Here is a 23,939-nt window from a genome sequence, read left to right as displayed (position 1 = left end):
TTCATATTCATCCTGTGATTGTTTTACATACTTGTGTTAATAAATGTTGTTTAAAATCCCATTCTCATGATCTCAGCTCTATTCAAATAGAATCTTTAAAAGTCTATTGAACGGTTAGTTACATTTTATCATTTATTTATTTATTACACTTTTTTGACACCACATTAACAAAATATAACTTAACTACTAACATACATTATTACATGATATGGTGCAAATGGCGGCCTTATCACTACTATATAGTGATCACTTCCAGGCAACCATTTGTAATACAGTAAAAGAGAAAGACAATACATTAAAAGGGTAAGAATTATTAATATTAAAGAATTTCTTTTATATCTATAATAATAATTATTAAAAAAAAATCTATATAAATTAAGGTAAGATTTACAAATTATATCTCACTCCACCCCTTCATGGTTAATCTTGTTTTAAATTGGGTATGATAACTTTCTATTCAAAGATGTTCTCTGGTTCATAAGTGCCTCAGTTTTCTCGAAGCGTCTATAAAATACGGAGAAAAACGTGTCTTTGACAGCCGCGGCTTGAGACGCAAGAGCAAGGCACCTACTTGGGTCTCTAATATCTTCATATTTTCTTGCTTTCCTCAGCACCGGAAATCAATACATGTTATTTTGTTCCTGCTGTACTTCTTGATATATATTTTAAGTAATAAAATTTTACAATATTAGAAGACATGAAATATTAAGACAACACAATAGCTTATACTTTAAAAAAATTAAAGAAAATGATATCCTTTAAAGACAATACCGGCGATACAGCTTGTAAAAAACCTCGATTAAGACTGCCTACGTAAGGAAGTTCTACTGCTGGTAAGGTCAAACTTCATATTAAGGCAAACTAAAAAATTAATTTAATTAATAAAACAGCTTACTCTCGCAAGAAAGAAATAATGACATGGCTACTTAAACACGATTATGACGAAACAGAAAATCTGTTAGCCCCAATGTTACTATCATTATCGTCATCATCATCAGCCGTAAGACGTCCAATGCTGGACAATGGCCCTGCGCTGCCCTCATCCAACGTATTGCGGCGATCTTGACCAGATCGTCGGTCCACCTTGTACCAACCAACACTGCGTCTTCCGGTACGTGGGCGCTATTCGAGGACTTTACTGCTCCAATGGCTATCTGTCCATCGAACTATGTGGCCTGCCCACTGCCACTTCAGTTTCGCAATCATTTGGGCTACTTGTGTGTTGCCAGTGATGACTTACAGTGCGCAGACGTGGTCGCTAGCTATGGGCCTGATGAGAAACTCATAGTCGGTCAGAGGGCAATGGAGAGGGCTATGCTCGGAGTTTCCCTGCGAGATCGAATCAGAAATGAGGAGTTCCGTAGGAGAACCAAAACCACCGACAATGTTACTATAATCTCGAATAAATATAGATACATAATATTATAGGTTCATCTTTAATTGTACACACAAATACTGAACACATTATTCAGATTACACAAACTTAAAACCTTTCCTTTTTAGTACGAGTAAACCAAAAAGGACACTCTCATGCATGCATTCATATAAATCATTCACAAACGCACAATCATATTTTGTATTTCGTCTCAATAATAACAACGACAGTAAAATAGCACAGATTCTACCTAGTTTGAGCTCCTGTCTCCCAACTGTAGTTTAACATTTCAAGAAATAACTATGTTGTACTATTTTTACTACACTTAGTACATGTTGGAAGAAATTTATTTGTATTTTTACATGAAATACGCATATTATTTTTTTTTTATATGAATCGACATATAATACATAATAGGGGATGAAGGAAAGGATAGCTCTACCATCATTCCGGGCTTAATTTGTCATTGCGCGAGTGTAGGCAGTATATAACCACCACCCTGATCGACCTTGGGGGTTCAAATTCCAATCACAGTCTGATGCAAAAGGCAACGCAAAACCAATGTTACTATCTTTTATAAGAAATTTGTGACGCAGCACTCCTCTTATGCAAACCTAAAACCTAAATATTTTTAAAATACTAAAATACTGTTTAGTTTATGAAATAGTTTTTTTAGTTTTTACTTATTAGTGTCAGTAATAGGTTGTTCCGTTAACTACAGTAGGTTTTTTCTCGATTACATCAAGTAAACTATAATATTTCGTTGCTTAATATTGTCATATTATATTGAATAGTAATTTGTTAAGTAGCTTTAGGCCATTGAAAGGTGCCGCGCACCTTAAACAATATAGATCCGAATAAACGGGAATGGAAAAATGAATCGACTCCAAAAAATTCTGTTTGAAACTCTGTTTCACGTTCTTGTGAGAAAATGAAATATCGTGAAGAAAGAAGAAGCTATGAATGACAGGTAGCCTAAGACCCACTTATCGAGACACGGGCTAATACTAATCAATCGAAATGAATACTCCTAAAAAGCCTCACCTACACAAAATAAAATTACATCGTCCACGTAAACAAAAACATCATCTATGTAAACATGAATATTCATTAGAAATGTTAATTAAATGAAAACTACTGGGCCAAACTATGCAAAATTTTAATGGGACCAAATGGCAACTATTCCGCATCAACCAAAAGAAGAATCACGTAAATCGATTCATAAATCTCAGCATAATCGGTGTACATACATAAAAAAGTACCAATCGAATTGAGAACCTCCTTCTTTTTGAAGTCGGTTAAAAATATTATTAATAGTAGTACGTTCACAAGCAGTTCAAGTGAATGCAAACTGAAAACTGTCAAAATATTCATCAAGATTTTCAAACTAATTGCAGCATTTAAAATTCATTATTTTAATAGCTTTCAAGTGATCCAAATGAAAGTATTAAAAAATCTGTATTGTTGTATAAATTTTTTTTCTTATGAAGTTATAAAGTTATTCAAAACACGACCGGGCTTCGAGAGTATGTTATTTGATGTAATTAGCATTTCAACACTATCTTAGTGATATTTTTCCTTTAAAAACGAAAAACAGGCCACCAGTGGGAAGCTCCTTTGTACAGGATGCCAGATAGATTATGGGCACCACAACAGGAAGTGTTGAAGCAGTAGTAAACATTATTTTGTTTGGGTCTGAAGGGCGTCGTAGCTAGTGAAATTACTGGGCACATGAGACTTAACGTCTTATGTCTCAGAATTTTCGGGTTTTTCAAGAATCCTGAGCGGCGCTGCATTGTAATGGGCAGGGAGTATTAATTAACATCTGATGAACGACCTGCTCGTCTCGTCCCTTATTATCATAAAAAGGCACTAGGCATTCTAGAAACAAATCTAAAAAATCTCTTAGTAGTCGTGTGTCGTAATTGTACAACCACTTTAAACTAAAGAATAATTAATTTCATCGCAATCGATTTACAACGCATGGATTGGACTGTGGGTTGGACGTTATCAATACTTGAAATAAAAAATATACAGATAAATGAGAACGTAAGAGTAATTTGTAATTAGAAATGGAACAATGTTTCCTGCTTCATTTGTAGTTGCGACCTGAACTAATGTTAACTTCTCGTTATTGTGTTCTGTAATTAGTTTTACAGAACGTTCTAGTAAATATTCAGATAACATAATTATTACACAATTGGGTAGTTAAGATTCTGTAGGTAGATCATTATTATTGTGTGGAATTAAACAGACTTCAATAGTGGCTTGATCAGGTGTAATTCTTATGAAATTGTTATCATATTTTATTGTTGACAGCAGGCTAATAGACCCTGTATGATAGTAATTAATGAAAAATGTTTAACACTATTTAAAAAAGGCAATTGTGTGTTTTTTGAAACCACGATGCAAGTGAAACTATTTCTCACAAAATAACATAGGTTAATACCTATTAATATATCAACATAGAAAACAAAAACAAATTTATATATTATGCTTTACATTTTCATAAAATAAAAAAAAAATCAAGTGCGTGGGGTTCGAACCTACTCTTCCACCCGAACGCAATTGCACCCAATATGCGAACTATAGGCGCCGGCCGACACTGTAATAAAAGTTTCACTTTAAAAGGCACCCTTATAAAAGGAATGCTTCGTAATTTGTCTGACAGTCTATCAGTACTCCTTTTTATCTCTAATTGGAGGTTTATTACCAGGTGATTTAAGCTTTTCAATCAGATTAAAACCTAACACTTTAATACTCAGATAAATAAAAACATTATAGGATAGGACACATTGTCAAAGAAACGTCGCATGTGGCAAGTAATCCAGTCTTGAAATTGAAGTAAATGGGAAGAAGCTGATTGTATTGTATGGTTTTTGTTTTTTGTTGATGTACGAAACATTTGATGCGACAGACACATTGTTGCACATGCCCAACTTAAGTATGTTATAGATAAGGCTACTTGAAACCCGAGCGCTGGCAGCTATTTCGGTCAACCGATCAGCCTAGCTATCCAACGTGGACATGCTGCCAGTATTCTTGGTACGCTTCCACGTAATGATAGTTTTAATTTAATGTAGTCATAGTATTGTAAATATAGTTACAAGATTTGTTTTGTTTGAATAATAAATACCATTTTGTTATTTTTAAAGTGACATCCCTCTCTTCTGGGATTAATTAAACAAATTATAATTAGCAAGTCATTGACATTAAGTCGGTAGAGCGCTGGAAGGTAATCCGAGAGCAGGGTCGAGTACCGCAACGTCAAAAAATTTTGATATGAAAATTTAATTTGTTTAATGATACATTTTTATTTCTATTTTAATAATTATGCATTATTAAACACAACTATAAATTTGCCTTGAGAACTACAGTGGCCTTTTACATTTTATACAATAAAGTTTTATGATTTATAACTGTTAAGATTTTCGTTCAAACTAGCTTTATCTAAGTGATTTAATAAATTAATATAATAAAAGTTTAGTAATAAATTTTACACCACTGTCTTTCTAAAAAATATTAATTTTAATTTTCAAAAAACTTAGTATAGCGAAAAATGTTGTTAGACCATCTGTTTCTCAGTTGAATTTATGCTAAAGTAATGGGGTAACAATCAATTCATTAAATTACAAAAATTCTCAAAATACGTAGGTTGATGTAAAATTTCACCTAAATTATAATTACTCTCTTTTTAAACATGAAGCTGTTATCTTGTTCCTATAATAATGAACAGACAACCAATCCTATCGCGAGCTCGTATCTACAAATTACTTGTAATACATATTCGGAATTCTTGTTGACCTCGTTGGTACGTGGTTATTGGTTCCCACCAAAGTAACGCGTTCATCGCTTTAGGCTTCATATTAAGAAGTTCAGCTTAGTAATACAATATACTATCAACGGTGAATTACGTTGTTCTATATCCAAATATTAAACGCCTCTATTATTTATTTTCATGTAATCTACAGCGTCACAATTTATATACAATAAAGGCATAAAGGAATAAAAGGCATTTATTTTCTCAAAATTGATTCCTTTAGAATTCTTTTTGATGTCATTTCTAATATACTAGATACTACTACCGCTTCGGAAAATGCGCTCTGAGAGAGAAGAGGCGGCGCAAGAAACTCTCCCAGCATTCTTTTTTTTGCGCTCTTTTGCTTAAGCTATAATATAATCATAATGTAGTCCCAGGCTGTCCGATCACTTAGATATTCAGCTGTGGAGTAATAGGACTTACGACAGAGCCATTTCTTAATGAAACAAAATTATAATATAAAGTAGAAAAATAAGGCCAAAACTGATTACAGTATATAGGTATTAAACAAAAGAAGTAACATTTTATGATTTAACAAGCCAGAATAAGGAACAAAATATTAACAATTACTATACTCGTAATAAGCTACTAAGAAAATAAACTTAACAAAATAAGGTTACAGGAGTGTGTGTGCGTGTATGTAAGGTTGTTTTTAGTGTATTTGAGGGTGTATGCAGTATGTGTGTGTGTTTTGGATTTCTTAGTTCTTTTTTTTGGCTATACTTTGGACAAGCAAAACATATCTATATTATAATAAGCTTTATTGTAGGTGAGAGCCAGACGTTGCAGAACAGAGTTTTGTGTGTAGTTGGTGTTAGCTTTTGGTACAGCCAAAAGGTGCGTGTAAATGATGGGACGTTAAATGAAAAACTCGCTAATAAGGAGGGACAATCAGTTTTACCATTAAGGATTGCTTGCAATAGCAGCATGTCGCTTAGCTTTCTTCGATTCTCTAAAGTGTCAATTTCGTAGTGCTTACAGGCTTCTTCATAGAATGAAAAGTTTTTTAATTGTTTGAACGCTATATACTTTAGAAATTGTTTTTGTATGGATTCAATCCTATGTGTGTGTATGATGTAGTTGTTTGTGTGTTTATGTTTCGACCTGTTAATCACAATGGATAATATTTATAATATTATTTTGAAAGTAATTTTAATATTTCATTATTTAAGTCTTTTTGAATCTACCATGTGGTTTTGAAAATTTTTAATGGTTTCTAGTATTTTCGTTGATTAACATGATTGTTACCCATTTATAAAAATTAATTACTTTTTAAAAGATTGCTGTTACGCGCTCTTTACATTAAAGAAATGCGTAAAAATCAATACAATTTTTTTTTGTAAATACAGAAACAATTTGAAAACAGATTTTCTCAAACGAGAGAAAACTTTTTACTTGCATCAATTTCGAACAGAACTAGAATGGATAAACTTGGAGATGAGTAAAAGTTGTTGCGAATGAGTTGAAGCTCGATATGATTAATGATTTTTTTTATAATGAAAATAAGGAACGAGCCGAGCAGGACGTTCAGCTGATGGTAATTGATACAATCTGCAAACTGAGCTCTGAGAATTCTGAGCGGCACTACAATTGCGTTCGTCACTTTGAGACATAAGATGATAAGTCTCATTTGCCCAGTAATTTCAATAGCTACGGCGCCCTTCAAATAATAATATCTATTTATTTTCTCCTCACAAAGATCTTAAAGCTAAAACAGTACAGTAGTGTTACATTTTTTTAACAGATTTTTTTTTGTGAGGAGCTGGTGTCTGAAGTAGGTTGACCCTGTATTACAGATCACCAGGACCTCACCCCCAGATATAAGGATCACAATGATTAAAATAGTACACATCCGTACTAGTAGCTAGAAGAGCAACAATAGATCATAACAATAAATGACTTTACATTTGTAAATTACTAGTAATAAAATGTGTGTGTGTGTGTGTGTGATGAAATGTAGAAGGAATAAAGCTATGAGTGAATTAGTTCATTAATATGAGTGAATAAATAAATTAAATGACATCATCACCACTATAACCCCATTCCTTTGACGCCACTTAATTTATAATAAGGTAAATTTAAAAAGGGTCGTAACATTTGTTGTTTTACGGGCCATAATTGAAAATATAAATCTGACATAAATATTAAGAGTCATATTATCTTATTCGTTAATATTGTGTTGATATTTTTGCGATGTTTCTTCTTTCTCAGAGCGTAATTTTGTTTATTTAATTGAAATCAAATTATTCTATAGGAAATTATTAAAGTAAAAAGTAAAGATTTGTATTTTTGTATGTATTTTATTGGTAAGCTCAGAAGCTTCTAGATTGATTTTGAAATATGTTCCACCAGTAGAGTGGAATATAGCTAAGTAGCATGGGAATTTATATTTAAAAAAAATCGCTGGTCTAATTTTAATAATTTCGATAACAGTAAAGCTTTGTAGCTAGTGTTTCTAAAGCTTATTGTATTAAAGTCTGGGTGATTGATTTGCGATCATACATAATAATATATAAAATACCACTCAAGCAATACTCGTCTGTTTGTGGCGTAAAATACGATTAAAATTTCGGCAGATGAAAATTCCGCAAGAACCGCGATTTGGATGTTCGCCACAAATTCAAACAGAATCACAGTTGAAAAGATGGAATATATTGCGATGCTGTTGTTTAGTGACGGGATAAAGGCTCAAGTGCCTTAAATGTATAAATGTCATTTATTTTTTCAAGATTGATCCCTTAAAATATGTTTTTAATTTCAATTAAAGCTAATTATGGTAGGGCATGGCTTTGGAAACAAATGGCAAGCGTAGAGATGAAACACCTAAAATATAAGGAATACTATATTCTACAAGATATTAATTTGCAGTGTTTGAATGTATCTTAAAAATTAATAAAGCCTTACACATATTTGTGAGCGTTTATAATAATTATAGGGAATTCCAGGCTGTTCAATTGCTTAGATAGAAATAGATCTGTAAGAAAATTGTATTATTTTTTTTAATACGCACTAACACGCACGTCGGCTCATGTATTCCGTAGAATCTTCAATCTTCCTTATTTTTTTTTATATGAGAGGGGGCAAACGGGCAAGAGGCTCACGGGATGGGGAGGGGTGAGGCAACCGCCCATGGACATCCGCAACAACAGGTGTGTCAAGAATGCGTTGCCGGCCCTTAAGGTGGGTGTATGCTGTTTTCTTGAAGGTCCCTAAGTCGTATCTGTTCGGGAAGACCGCTGCCGGTAATTGATTCCACAAAGTGGCTGTGCGAGGCAAGAAATTTCGAACAAAACGCGCGGTTGTGGAATGCCAGGCGTCTACGTGATGCGGATGGTACTTTGCATGTAATGTCCGGTGGTGGAATTCGGCCGCTGGAATCAAACTAACAAAAAAATCATCCAACGTATTCCGGCGATGTTGACCAGATCGTCGGTCCATCTTGGATCTGCCAACACTTCGTCTTTCGGTACGTGGTCGCCATTCGAGGACTTAACTGCCGCAACAGCAGCCATCTGTCCGTTGACTATGTACCCCTGCGCACTGCCACTTCAGTTTCGCAATTATCTCGGCTATATCAGTGACTGGTTCTCCTACGGATCTCCTCTTACAGATTACCCTCTGAGCGACCATGAGCTTCCCCATAAGGAACATAGTTAGCGACCACTTATGCGTTCCCAACGTTATCACTGTCAATACAGACTGGTTAAAACCTTCGTCTTCAGACGTATTTATTATAATTAATATTAATACACATGCACGTGTAATAATAATAAAATATATTATCATTAAATTATGGTTATTACATAAGCTTCCAGCAACTAGAAACTCTTCCAAGTCGAGTGATAATACCCGAGATCTGTCCCCTTTTACATGCGCAAGACAGTCCGGGTGATGTTGCCATCTAAAAATCCATATATAATTCCACCTTCACTTAAATAGTAAATTATCCTTCCTTTATCTATTCCATTATCATTACGATCTTTGAGCTAAATCAAATCAAATCAAATCAATTATTAATAACTCTTACAAGTCATAAAGCAAAAATAGGTCAATTTAAAATTCAAATTATCATTTTATATAGGTAGGGAAGTCCTACCTCACAATAATACAGTATTATGTAATTATATATTGTTATGTATATAAAGAAAATAAATATTTTTTACGTGTTGTAAAATAAGTTTTACCTAGTCAAATAACTGGCATCTTGTAGAACTCCTCAACTGAGTAAAACGTATGTTCGAGAAGCCATTTTCGGAGTTGTGTCTTAAACACCTATTATCCTATTTATATAATGTAACTGTAATGAATAATTATGGATGCTTAAAACAGTGTTTACACATTATTAGTATCCTTAAGAAAAATTTACATACAACATTTTCCCGTGATCACGAAGCTTGAAATAACAAGGAAATAATATGGAAAACTTAATAGTCCATGAATACGTCCTGATATTCAGGGAAAAATAGCTTACACAGTGGTTTTTGAAATGGCAAAGTATGGGAAACTCAATAATCCCGATATTCAGGGAAATATTGCACAACCAGCGGGTTTTTAAATTGCTCAGCATGGGGCATTCATAGACCGTATACAGAAAAACAGTCGAAGGGATCAATAGTAATTTTGATTGGGTCCTAGTAAGATTTTTGTTCAAATTTGAATTGTTCTATTAAATGGAGGAATGCCCATTTGCCACCTAAGTTTTTCTCATTCATCAAAATGAAATGAATATAGTAATTATTTGCTCAATTTTTGCCATCATCTGGCCATGGGAATCATTGATTTGAACAGAATTCAATTTAAAATAAAATAAAACATTAAATAGATTTTCCTGTAAATGTGGGTGACGGAAATAAACCCATAAATTTCTTTGTGTGTTGCGATTTAAGAAATGATTATAATTCAGGTACTATTAACATTTATTGATTCGAAACGATGTTTTTGTATTTGAATAAATTTTGGCAAGATCACATACTCTGAAACCAGTCTCGTAATAGTCTGTTTTAGGTAATCCGGCCCACATTCTAGCGCTCTACAAAGCGCAGGTCCGGCCTCACATGGAGTATTGCTGTCATCTCTGGTCTGGCGCACCCCAGTATCAGCTCGATCCATTTGACCGCGTGCAACGCAGAGCAGCTCGAATTGTCGGGGACCCAGTACTCTGTGAACGGCTGGATCACTTGGCGTTGCGTAGAGACGTCGCTTCATTGTGTGTCTTCTACCGCATTTATCACGGGGAGTGTTCCGAAGAGCTGTTCAACCTGATTCCTGCCGCCGAATTTCACCTTCGCACGACACGCCACAAGTTACGATATCATCCCCACCATCTGGATGTGTGGCGGTCCTCCACAGTGCGGTTTTCAAGGAGCTTTCTTCCTCGTCCCACGAAGCTGTGGAATGAGCTTTCTTGTGCGGTGTTTCCGGGACGATACGACATGGGTACCTTCAAGAAAAGCGCGTACACCTTCCTTAAAGGCCGGCAACGCTCTTGTGATTCCTCTGGTGCTGCAGGAGAGTGTGGGCGGCGGTGATCACTTAACACCAGGTGACCCGTACGCTCGTTTGTCCTCCTATTCCATAAAAAAAAAAAAAAAATCTAAACTAACTAATAATTTTAATTTTTATCCTTACAAGCCCTTATCCCATATTATGTATCCATAATATAGCCGGCATCACGTGCAAAGAAGTCTTCCACTGGTGTATGATTTACATTTCGCATAATCAGCTCAGTGCTAATCTGATCGAAACTCTAAAAATTGACCCTCGATTAGTTAGTGTCGAAGATTTACTTTTAGTAGGATGAAAAAAAAACATTTATGGTCAAAAATTGATTCTTCATTCGATTTCAGACCGCCATTTCTACTACCTCACAACTACAATGCCAGATCCATTACAGTTTGTTATTATTTATTGTGTCGATCAGATTTTTACTGTCCTCCCAAACTTCATAATTGTAATTATTACAGTATTTTAAAGCATGATCGCGTATATTGTTTTGTACGTAAGGACTTATTTGCATACTTTAGAAATAGGATAGGACGTTTTAATTTATGTTTGTGTGGTTCTAGTATATAATATATGAGTGTGAAAGCGACCAATAAAATCTCCAAGTGTTGAAATATTAAGTTGTTGTATCGGAGGAAATAAAATTTATTGAAGTAGGCGTTACTTTGCGGAAATCCATAATTATACAAATGATTTAAGTTTTCTTTAGTGTTCATTCCGCCAATATTTTCTTTTAGTCTCGCGCCAGATTTTGGCGAGACAACACGTCCTGAGGATGCCTCGTGTAGAGGCGAAACACGTGTCGAATTGTTTAAAAGTAAATATTGGCGGAATTAACACTAAAGAAAACTTAAATCATTTGTATCGGAGGAAATAATTGAGATGGCAATTTTGTTCAATTTTAAAGTGCTTGAATGAAATTTCGATAATAATTGTACACTGATGAATGTAATAATAATAGTAAACAATCATTTGGTGATTATCATTGAGGAGCTTGCAGTATTTAATCGCTAAATAATTCACCAACAGTACAAACAGTGAAAAAAGTCTATAACGCTTTGCTTCTGAACGTTTTAATGAATATTAACGACCGTTTTCGTAGCTTATCCACTTTAATTTCTAAATGAATATTTCTTTTACGGATTAAGTGCTTGAGAACTGGCAAGAATTTATAAAATGTAATAAATAAATGTTATTAACATTCATAAGCCATGTAGAGTACTAAAAGTAAATATTAAAAGGTAGAATGCGAGAAAATTTTACAATACAATTGATTTCCAAAATAAATCAATATATCTATATACATAAAAATGAATTGCTGTTCGTTAGTCTCGCTAAAACTCGAGAACAGCCGGACCGATTTGGCTAAATTTGGTTTTGAATTATTTGTGGAAGTCCAGAGAAGGTTTAAAAATTGAATAAATAGGAGAATGCTCGGAATTATATAAAAACAACAAATTTGATTTTCCTTTGAAAATCAAATTAAGAGAATTTTTACATTACTTTCAAACTTCTAAACTTTCTAAACTTAAACTTAATTTTAGCTTACTATAGTTGGTAGATTAACTATCTATCATTTTATGAAGATTGATAAATCTTAAGTTTAGTCACAAATATAATTTCGCAATTATAATATTTGACAACCAAATATATATTTAAGTAGTGTGCAATTTTTTACACGGTTTTGATCCACTTTAAACGGCCTGTTTTCGTCCAAACAATTATTTTTATTTCCAATATTTGTTTTGTATGGATATATTTTCTATGAGATAATTTATTGACGCACAATTTGACAGTTCATTATGTCATAAAAATCATTATTTTATTTATTATATACAGAACAACGTCTGTCGGGTCAGCTAGTTTGTAATAAATTTTTACGTTAATTTGTCACTGCCAAACAAAATTTATACTACAAAGAGACAAGAATATAAAAGTCACAACAATATAATATATAATTATTATTATGAACCGTGGCAATAATTGACAGGCAAAGTGTTGATCGGCTGAGCATGATAAGGAAACATGTCTTTCATGCCTAATGGAAGATCATTATTTTTGCGTGAATTTCTGGAGGACAGGATGATAATGACAAAAAGTATAATGATGATGTTACGTTTTGAGAATATCAAAGTACGAAATAAAAATCTGATCTAATGAAAAAGAATTATAATGCGACCAATATAAGATGAAGAAGCGAAAAGAACTTCTAACGGTTTTAAAAAATATTATAACTATATTATACTTATAATCAACACACAAATTTTATGTATGAATAATATTAGTACACTACATAAATTGTTTTGCTCAAAACAAGCCATAGCCTGTAATTATGGTTGCAAGATAGCGATAAATTTAACAATACTTAATTAAAATAAAAGTAAAATAAAATAAGTAAAGTACTTAAGTAAAATAATTAATACATACCTCAAAATAAAGAAACACACAAAAACAGGGAATCGCAAACAAATATATGTATTCAGGATATATATTAGGGATTTGAGTCTGGGACTTCCAGTTCAGTTGACAGGGTCGCTAAGCACTGAGCTGTATGAGCCGCCAATACAATGTTAACATAGCCTTTATCGTAATTTTTAGTCCTCCTAGACAGTAATACTGTTTATTCTGTTGATCATAAGTTTGCTCAACGAATTCCATTGCTCGTAAAAGTGGCCTGAATGCTACATTCATTAGAACATCTATCTCATGACGTCACAGCTCAGCAGTTTTTACGTTTTTCTCAATTCCAGCAACTCATCGTCACACTCGTTTGTATTTATCTGCTCAACTGCACGAAAGCAAATAGGTATGAATGAATTTCATTAATACTGTTTCTTTCAGAAACATTGTTAGTGAAAAATGATGTTCACAGATGTGGTATATAAATATGTTGATATTTTGTATTGAAATTGAGAAACTACAATCCAAAATCTATTATTAAAAACATCGAAAAGGTGTGCCTCAGACTTGAGAAGAATGGGTGATTAAACTAAGCAGGCCTGATAACTATAAAATTGCATTACATCTAATACACTTGTGGCGGATTACCCATTCCCAAGGTGTAGATTAAATATATATTTTAAAAAAACTTCACGTAGACTGATCACAAGAAAAAGCTTAACTTGACGAGTTGAGTTCTTAACGAGAGACAAAAATATTGTTAGTAAAATGACGAAATGAATGCGAGGCCTATTTTAATTTGACGAGTTGTAAATTGCAAAAATTATTACTTAACGATACTTGGAGCCTAGATTGTTGATCAACATTAACAAAATATCAGTATAGGTATGCAATCAATTAATCATTTCAATACATAGATCTTCAAAAAGCTTTGGACAAGTTACTATTTGTTATATTGTAACAAATGGATACAAGATCAGATAATATGCGCTGTCATCATTGGAAACCTAAATTGGCAAGCTACCAAAGTGAGTTAACTTGAATTCAATAGACGCTTGCTCGGTTTTATGCTCAGCTGTAGTAAGCAAATTATATCCCATCGCATGTACAGCATTGGAAATATCAAGGGTTCTTTAGTGTTTTTGAAATTTAAACATATTTATAAATATTTTTTTATGAAATAGGAGGACAAACGTACGGGTCAACTGGTGTTAAATGATCACCGCCGGAAACACTGCACTAGGAATCTCATCCCATGGCTTTGTAGTACGTGGAAGAAAGTTCCTTAAAAACCGCATTGTGGAGCACCGCCACACATCCAGATGGTGGGGATGATATCCTACCTTATTGCGTGTCGTGCGAAGGTGGAATTCGGCGGCAGGAATAAGGTTAAACAGCTCTTCGGAACACTACCCGTGATAAATGCGGTAGAAGACGCACAATAAAGCGACGTCTCTAAGCAACGCCAAGTGATCCAGCCGTTCACAGAGCACTCGGTCCCCGACAATTCGAGCTGATCTGCGTTGCACGTCATCAAATAGACCGAGCTGATACTGGGGTGCGCCAGACCAGAGAGGACAGCAATACTCCATGTGTGGCTGGACCTGCGCTTGTATATGCATTTGTTCTGAGTGTTGATGGCTCCTCTGCAATAGAAACCAGCTTCATGGCCACCACAGCGGTATTTTTTCTACCGCTCCAGCGGTGTATACTATCTGTTTTTTCAGAGTTTGGAAAAGATAGTTAAATTACTGGAGCACTGAAAATATTTTATGTCTCAATGTAATGAATGGCAATCATAATTTTACTCAGAATTTTGGGTTTTCAAAAATTCTAACCAGCTCTTAATAATGTGGAAGGTTCGGGTATCTTGGTTTCGTTGCTTCATTATCAGAAACAGTTCTTAATAAAATAATGGAAATTTTAACATCCATATATTAATTATAATATAAACATAAATATCAATATTACGAGATAAAAATACCTTACACACATTCTATACTTTATGTACCTCATATCAATACGAAATATATTTGTCTCTCAGCTAATAAGTATTATTCACAAACTCAAAATAATGTACAGATTTTTACTTTTTAACCGACTTCAAAAAATTCTCAATTCGTCGGTATGTTTGTTACCTCAAAACTTTCGACTAGGTGAACCGATATTGATAATTCTTTTTTTATTTGAAAGCTGCTACTTTCCATGTGGTCCAGATCTGACAATGGCATCCATGAGAAAACCATAAGTCTTAAATTTGCTATACATACGTATAGCAAAGTGGATGATAAATTTAAGAATAACTCAGCATCGCACCAACCGATTTCAATGGTTCTTTTTTAATTGGAAAGGGTATCCTTCAAAGATAGTTTGGTGAGAGTTTTGTTAGGTTCTGATTACGGAATCCATGATAAAGTAGCGGAACTCTTCAATGATTAGGAGCAAATTAACGATATTCGGCCGAATCTTTTTTATGCTATCCGGATATATAAGTCATCTACCATAACATAGTTATGGTCAAGTAATTGTAGTAGTCGAATATATCAATGGGCAGAATTTCTAACTGTTTGTAATCAAATTGCAAAGCGCTTACGTTTAAAAAAAGTTTGGTATATCTACACATATTTACACTTAGTCGTTAGTTAAATTGTTAGTTAGTGTACTATAAAATTCACTAAAAATCAAGATTATTACAATTTTAACGAGCAAAGGATAAAATTGCTTCGTTATCCTTACGTTCAAATTCTAATTGGAAACTGGATTTGGGAAGACTTAAGCTTCAATCATATACCCGGAACCCACATCACTTTGAGAGGTCCGCATACGGATAAAGGGAGTGGTGTGATAAAAATAAGCAAAGGATTAGAAAGGACATTCGCTAATTACAAAATATGGATTAAAAACAAATTGTTTTGTTATGAAACTTATAAAGAACAACATTAGAATTGCTATAAGTTCTAGTAAAACATATAAGTTCATTTTTGGATTACCTACAACACCATTGTATAACATGTTTTATGAAAATAAATATATTATTATTAATAGATATTTCTGAAAAGCCTAGTTTGTATAATGTGTTTATATAAATTATATTTATACAATTTAAATAGTATACTTAAACAGTATCACTTGTTAGTTAAGTCTAATATAAGTATAACTGTAATACAATTAGTAATATTATTACATCCTCACAACAAACGTAACAATTCTGGCATATGGTTACCGTGGCACAAAAGACACGAGATAGCAGCAGTTAGCTTAAGATCCTATCCTCCTCCACCTTTATTTACTCAAGACCTTTTTGTGGTGCCGAGGCGCCTCTAATCCATAAATTCTTAAGCAATAAAGCAAAATAAAAGAAAACCGCGATACAGTCACTAGATCTTGCTACTTCACCATGAGTATGTCAGGCTACTAATGTGCAACTATCATTGAACGCGTGCAAAACTTTACATAAAAATAGACAGGAGACAACTGCAAACCATCACGGTTTCCTCTCTGCCCATGGCAAATTCAATGGACACTTAGCCTGGTCTCTGTAGTCCAGTCTATGATTCTGCTTTAAGATTTCAGTGAAGCAATGGCATCCTGTCCCATACTAACAGCCACGCTTTACATACTTTTAAAAGTATAAGTTGCTGAAAGTGTTCACTCAAAATAGTCCATCGGAATTAAGTGCTTCATTCCCAGATTTATAAAAAACTAGGACAATTAGAAAAAGGTTATAAAATCGGTTTAATTTTCGTCTAAATTCACTAATCTTGAATTATACATTAACATTAACCCCGAGAAGGCTGTGCTGATATATTATGCTAGGTTAAATAAAGGTTCATTTTAATTTGCTCTCAAATATGTACGCTTATATACGGCGTGCTTATAAATCATGACGTTGAAATGTGTGGCTTTTTGAGATAAAATTTAACTGTTTCAATGCTATTGACGGATTCGCTCCAATTTACAAGTTTAATGTTTACCTATATTTATTTATATCTGTATATCTTGTGAACTTTCAGCCTTTGATTGTGTAAGTTTGTATATCCTTAAATAATATTTGTTTTAATGTTTAAAAACAATTGAATATTTGAATAAAAAGAGCGCAAAAAAAAGAATGCTGGGAGAGTTTCATGCGCCGCTTGCTCTCTCTCGGATCGCCATTTGTTTCCGAATCGATAGTAGTATCTAATACATTAGAAATGACTCAAAAATACTAAAGGAATAAATTTTGAGAACTTATTTGCCTTTTAATGGTATCTTAAGCAAGTATTAAATACTTTACCATATATCGTATATCTTTGTGCCGTTTTGTGTCGAGACACTTGCCCCGTGGGGCCCATAGACGCTGAGAATGTACAAAGTACTAATTACGGGTCACAATAGAGCTACTGATAACCCAAGTGCTGGCAGCTATTTCGGTCAACGGATCAGCCTAGCTATCCAACTTGAAAATGCTGCCAGTATTCATGGGACGCTTCCCCGTAATAATAGTTTTAATTTAATAATATAATCGTAAGTAGTATTTTAAATATAAGTATCATATATATTTCCATATTGTACTCTTTCAGATGAATGCTAAAATAATGGATCCCAGATGACGTCAAGCTAAGTTGCGGATTGAATGCTTGCGAATATTGTTAATTGTAGGTATAATGTATGCTCGTTACAGTTTATGGCTGTGATAACCTGAATCAACTGTTCTCTATCACCACCGCTTATGTTAATCTCTTCCCTGAATCTTCATGTTAGTTTAACATTTGATTGATAAATCGTACATTTCCTCACTTTACGAGTATTTTCACGGTTATTGTTCGACACCGCGACTCTTTACGACTATGTATTACTGAACACTATAAAACACACTAGATGACTTGAAGATTCCATGTCAATCCCCGCTTACGACATCACTGTCGCATACCACACAACACACAATCCAGACAGTTGGGAAACCATACTGCCTTCGACGGCCTAGGTCTCTCGTTTCCGATACTAGTATTCGTCACGCGGGTCGCACCCTCCAACTAGATTTTAATTTCTCTTTTTTGGTTTCCCTTATAACTAGACCAAGGTTTGAGTCTCGCAGGAAACATCTCTTTGCTATACTCAGCAAATGGACAAACAATTTCACACTAAGCGACCGCCTGCAACTTTATAAGGTGCAAATTCGGCCTCACATGGAGTACTGTTCTCACCTCTGGGCGGGTGTTTCCTAGTTCCAGCTTCTTCCATTTGACCGCATACAACGAAGACCGATTCGAATCATCAACGATCAAGTAGTTTCCGATCGGCTTGATTCTTTGGCGTTGCGTAGAGTTGTGGGTTTTCTCTACATCGTCTACCGCATTTATCACGGTGAGCTCTCAGAGGAGCTGTTCCGGTTAATACCAGCGGCATTCCTGACCCGGTTTGCAAGAAACATCTTATTTCTCATCGCAACCATTTTCTGGAATCAAATATCAGCTGCTGTTTTCCCGAACCAATACGACTTAGGGACCAAAAAAAACATTTTACGGTCACTGACATTGCAAATGCTATTTTGAGCTAATATATATTTTAAAAATCCTTCCCAAAAAGTAGTAAGTTTAATACATTAGTTAAATTATTTCCTTGCTGTAACTCAACCAAAGAGTAATAAAGTATTCCTCGGATGACGTCACACGATTACTGGCTGAAACGTCTCTAAAATTACCCCGCAGTGCTCATTGTGAGTTCAGGTGTAATTGTGCTCGTTGGTGGTCGCGGTTGTGATACCATGGGACATCAAGTGCGTAATGCTTGCTATTAGATTCACAGCCCTGAGCCCTCATTTAGGTTATTTCGTCCATATTTGTATATTGTATTTATTTGTTAATTTATAGTAGATTGTGTATATTGGATGCCATGAATTAATTCCCTACTAATATTAAAAATGTGAATGTAAGTTTGTCTGTTACGCTTTCACGCCTAAACCACCGAACTAATTTTGATAAAATTTGGTACAGAGAATACTAAAAAAGAGAGAGACCAGAGCTTGAAAAAGGAACTAACCTACTTTTTATTGCAAAAAAATTCATGGAGGGGTTGAAATAGGGGATTACAGTTTGGAAATTCGTCATAGTCGAAGATAAAACCATGAAACTTTGTATTTAGGCACTTGATAAGAAATGATTTACAAACATTTGTTCGAGCTATTTTGAATCTTTGACCTACATGGGAATAAAATAGGAGGTTAAAGTTCACAGGAAAATACTATTAAAGAGACTATTTACAATGACAAGGGCCGTAAGCGTACATATTTGAGCGCAAATTAAAATGAACCTTTATTATATGCACTGTATCATAGACGAGCTGATACCAGCAAAAAGAGTAATTTGTATGTGTATTATTTGAAAAGTATCCTAAAAGATAAAAAAACTGCTCAAAGTAACTTTTCAACGAGGACGAAGTCGCGGGTAGTTATGAAATAAAACAAGGTAACCCAGCGTTTATGTATTCATATAACAGTAATAAAAAGTTGTTAAATTCAATGACATTCTTATTTGATTATAACTTTGACAGGGTTATGTCTGACGGTCTGTCTTAGTACTGTCGCGTAGCAACGCTTCGACGTATATGACGCGAGTTGTCAAACGTCATATCGTGTAGCAACGTACATGACGAGAGTTGTCAAACTTCAACACATTGATCATTTCAACAGCTCCGTCAGCAATACTCGTAGCTTTAGCGTAAAAGTGTTTACTTTAGACGCTGTAGACCCGGTTTCGATACACCTACCAGTGTATGGAATTTTTTGGGTTTTATAAAGTTAATGGAAAATGTGTAAGCAGGACAAAAATAGTTAAAAGAATTTTCTAGTACAATTTAAATTTAAGGATGGAATGGGAGAATCATTTTGAAAATAGAACAGATCCGGGGGTATATAAACCGTACTAAGCGTGGCCTACGGCAGTTATAGTTCTGACTCGAAAGTGTATAGAAGAAGAAAAAAAGAAGTAGTGAAAAGTGGAAGTGTTCCAAGAAGAAGGGGATAGAAGAGACTTAGTGTTCGGTACGTGTCACGCGTTGAAGGTACCGCCGCCCACAAGAGGAACAGCGGCAAACCGGCGAAGTGGAAGTTCAGAAAAATTAACGCAAATAAAGACTCGTTCCTATAAACGGAGTATGATTTCCAATCCCTGACCCACTCCCGTGTCCAGTACTGTTGATTTAAAGTGAAACATCTATTCAATCAATTTGATTTTGCTTTTTTTGTTGTATTAAGTTCTGATATTTGTCGACTTCCACGCGGTCTAACGCCTTTCACTTTACCCTGAACGATATGACGTTGTATGGACTTGCTGCCTCGTCTCACTACGTGTCTAAAGACGTCGACTGCGGGACTGCACTATGGAAGATAAACGCTGTTTGATTTTTATACGTTCGTACGAAATTTGGACCAGCACCACATTTGCCAGAGCGTCTATATTCTTCTTTTCAAGCTCTCGGATAATATTGATACACTCTTATACAAATTATCTTTCCCCATACTAGTCATTGCCTGTACTATGGGTACAAGACAATATATTTACACTTACTTAAACATACATAAATACAAATAAACATCCATGACTCGGAAACAAAAAACCATATTCTTCATATAATTTCTGGGGATTCGAACCCGGGACCTCTAGCTCAGTAGGCAGGGTCACTAACCACTGGGCTACAGGGGTCGTCGCGACCGTCCACGTTTCAACGAATACAAAATATGGGTTCTTAATTGAATACTAATTCAGTATATTTCTTCATATTCTATAAGCACAAAAAGACTTGCTTTGATATTCAAAATGATAACTACACATAATTAAGGTAAGGGCAATTGTATGATAATAGAAGCCATATATAATTGCTATTCAATTTTGATATTGTACGTATTTCATACAAAATCTACTTCATGATTGTAGAACCAATATTATGTAAATATGGCGACAGCCGTATTGGTACTGAGACGTAATATCGATTCTGATACACTTAGTATAAACTAGCATAGACGAGCCAACAGCCCAATAGCGCGTGAATAATTTTAATATTGTATTAAAATACTATAATATTTTGCATTCGTAAGAAGTATTCTCGAATATCGCAGCATTATTTGGAACCCACGATACATAAAACATGTCCAAGAAATAGAAAACATACACGCAAAATTTTTAAAACACATCAATTATCGCGCACGACATAACGTTTACGTGAACTACCCCGAATCATGCAGGTTTCATAACATGATATCACTTGAGGACAGGCGCAAGGTTCTGGATATGTCTTTCCTTCATAACATAGTTCATGGTAGGATCGACAGTAGTACAGCTAACTGAACTATTCTTACAATCACGCGTCTCTATTCCAAGTCCCGCTGAGTCACACCACTTATTATGAGAATTCGGTAATCTGTCGCACTATATGCAAGTATAATAAACAATTTAACACAACTGAACTTTTTAATAACAGTAAAGGCTGCTTAATGACTGTTCATAAAAATCTATAGGAAGGTATAAATTAAAAGTAATTCACACACACACACACACACACACACACACACACACACACACACATAACACACACACATAAACACAAAAACACACTCATACACACATAACACAAACACAAACACACACCAAATCATATAAATATTGTAAATCCGTTATTACAAGTACTTTCTACAATAGCAAATAAATGAATATGTGCGTTAGTAAGTGTTTAATATACAAACTAGGAGGTAATGCCAAGTAATGGCTGACTGCTTACGACCTGTCAATCAAAATTGGTTGCAGTAACAATAGAAATAGATTTTTTTTTATCTATCTTGCTGTATGTGATCCAGCTATACTGACTACAAGGCAAGCTCTCACGTAACAACTTTTTACACGCTTTTATTAGCTTCATACGTATGTTAGTTTGTAACGGCATCTTTTGTTCTTAACGGCAAAACGTCGGATTAACTCGAAATTTGGCATACTTATAAAGGACCGATGACAATTCAATATAACAAAAAAAAAATGAAAATTAAATAAACAATATTTATAACTATTGATACCATGCACTCCCCGCTTTTTTACAATAAAATCATTTTTTCTTACACAATTTTTAATTCAAATTTATTAAGTTTTACTTTCTATTTTTAGTGGAATTTACTAAGCGTATTTTTTTTGGTTTTTTTAAACTATTATTTCTGATTTCATATGGAAAATGGAGCGTACTGATGTCAATTGATCAGCACAGCTCTTTAAATTATTCTGCAACATCAGAAGAATCACAGGAGAGTTGCCAGCCTTTGAAATGGAGTTGGAAGAAAGCTTTACAACTTTACTGTGGAGGAATACAACATAGCCAGGACTCAGGGTAATTAATTGTTGCGATTTTAGACTTTATATTCATAATCAATATATATTCAGTTTGTGATGTTTCCGAGTATTTTAAATTAAATTGTTCATTCCAATTATTTAATTATTTATTAAAGGAAAACTAACAGATGTATTACAGAAAATAAAACAAACAGAACACACAAAGTAAGAAACAAATTATGAATTTAATACATGAACAAAACAAAGAGAAGAAATAGTATATAATCAAAGTGATATAATTTTATTAAAACATGAAGAACTAGAAAAGCCATGCACAGACATATTAAAATATCAAACGGTGAGTCTTGAGCTCTAGAGTTGAAGTTGTCACTCGCTCGCCATTTAGACAAGGAATTTTATTTGTGGAGACATATGGGATTATTAGATCGTGATAAGAATGCAGGTATTTTGAGTTTTTTTCAAGTTATACTTCTTTAGGCGCGTTACGAAAAAATTATGAGAGTGAAATTTTAAGATGCGCGCGCATCACTGTAGTACAAAATTAACAGGGTGAAGTTGGTTTCTAAAAATTTTATATTTTTTTGCTTTCTTTTTCCAATAGTAAGACAGGCAAAGGATTCAAGCCCATCACACCCGTATTCATTATTTAATAATTAATTGTCAAAGCCATCTTTACAAACTTTTTACAAAAATGTTCCTTCTAATAACGTAGAATAGCACGAGGAATTAATCATTTTAATGATTTTTGCTTCGTTAGGCCAAAGAAGTATAATTGCGTGCGTGCATACACACCTATTTTTTTGGTTTCTTTATTATTAGGATAGGCAAAGGGTTTAAGCCCGTACAGCCGTACTCATTATTTAATAATTAATTGTCAAAGCCTTCGCTGCAAGATTTTTACAATATTGTTCTTTCTACAAACGTAGAATAGCACGAGGAATAGATAAGTAATTTTAAGGATTTTTGCTTTGTTAGGCCAAAGAAGTATAACTTCTTGCGTGCATACATAAGTACAAAACACACTTTTTTTCTGTAAGAATAGGACAGATCTGTATACCTTCTATCAAATGACCAACCACTTCATTCTCTTTTAGTTATAGTATAACCAATTATAAGAGTAGCACTATTATCCAGGTATTATGTAATTCACTTTACATATTATTACCAAAATGTGATTTCGACTTAAACGCTAAAGTGTTTTCGTTTACAGCGGAGGATATAAATCTCATAGTAACCCTCGTTTTCGATTACAGCAAAGGCAATTACTAAACTAAAAAGAACAATTTGTTTAGCTTTAAAACGCTTTTGTAAACCCTTTTGCAAGCCCTTTCTAGTATTTTGTTTCGGCCGTCGTTAACAACTCAAATGGATTACTAATAATTACAGGGAAAGCGTTATGCTTTCTTTTAAAGTTAAAAGTATTTATTTAGTCCTTATCTCTCTTAGTTATTATTTTGCATACTATTTCTATGTTCGTTTTTTGTAATAATACACTGGTATTACGTTTTCACTTTTATATTGTGAATAGAAT

At 34.1% G+C, this 23,939-nt stretch overlaps 1 protein-coding gene across 1 annotated transcript in view; it reads right to left on the bottom strand.

Moving 5' to 3' along the window:
* The window catches only part of LOC126974280 (octopamine receptor), a 72,657-nt gene that overhangs the window by 2,603 nt on the left and 46,115 nt on the right, over positions 1-23,939 (bottom strand). The window lies entirely within an intron of this gene.

Source organism: Leptidea sinapis, chromosome 32 (assembly GCF_905404315.1).
Source record: "Leptidea sinapis chromosome 32, ilLepSina1.1, whole genome shotgun sequence".
Classification (NCBI taxonomy): Eukaryota; Metazoa; Arthropoda; class Insecta; order Lepidoptera; family Pieridae; genus Leptidea; species Leptidea sinapis.
Note: the sequence above shows the minus strand (reverse complement) of the source record. Positions and strands in the feature narration are given on the sequence as shown.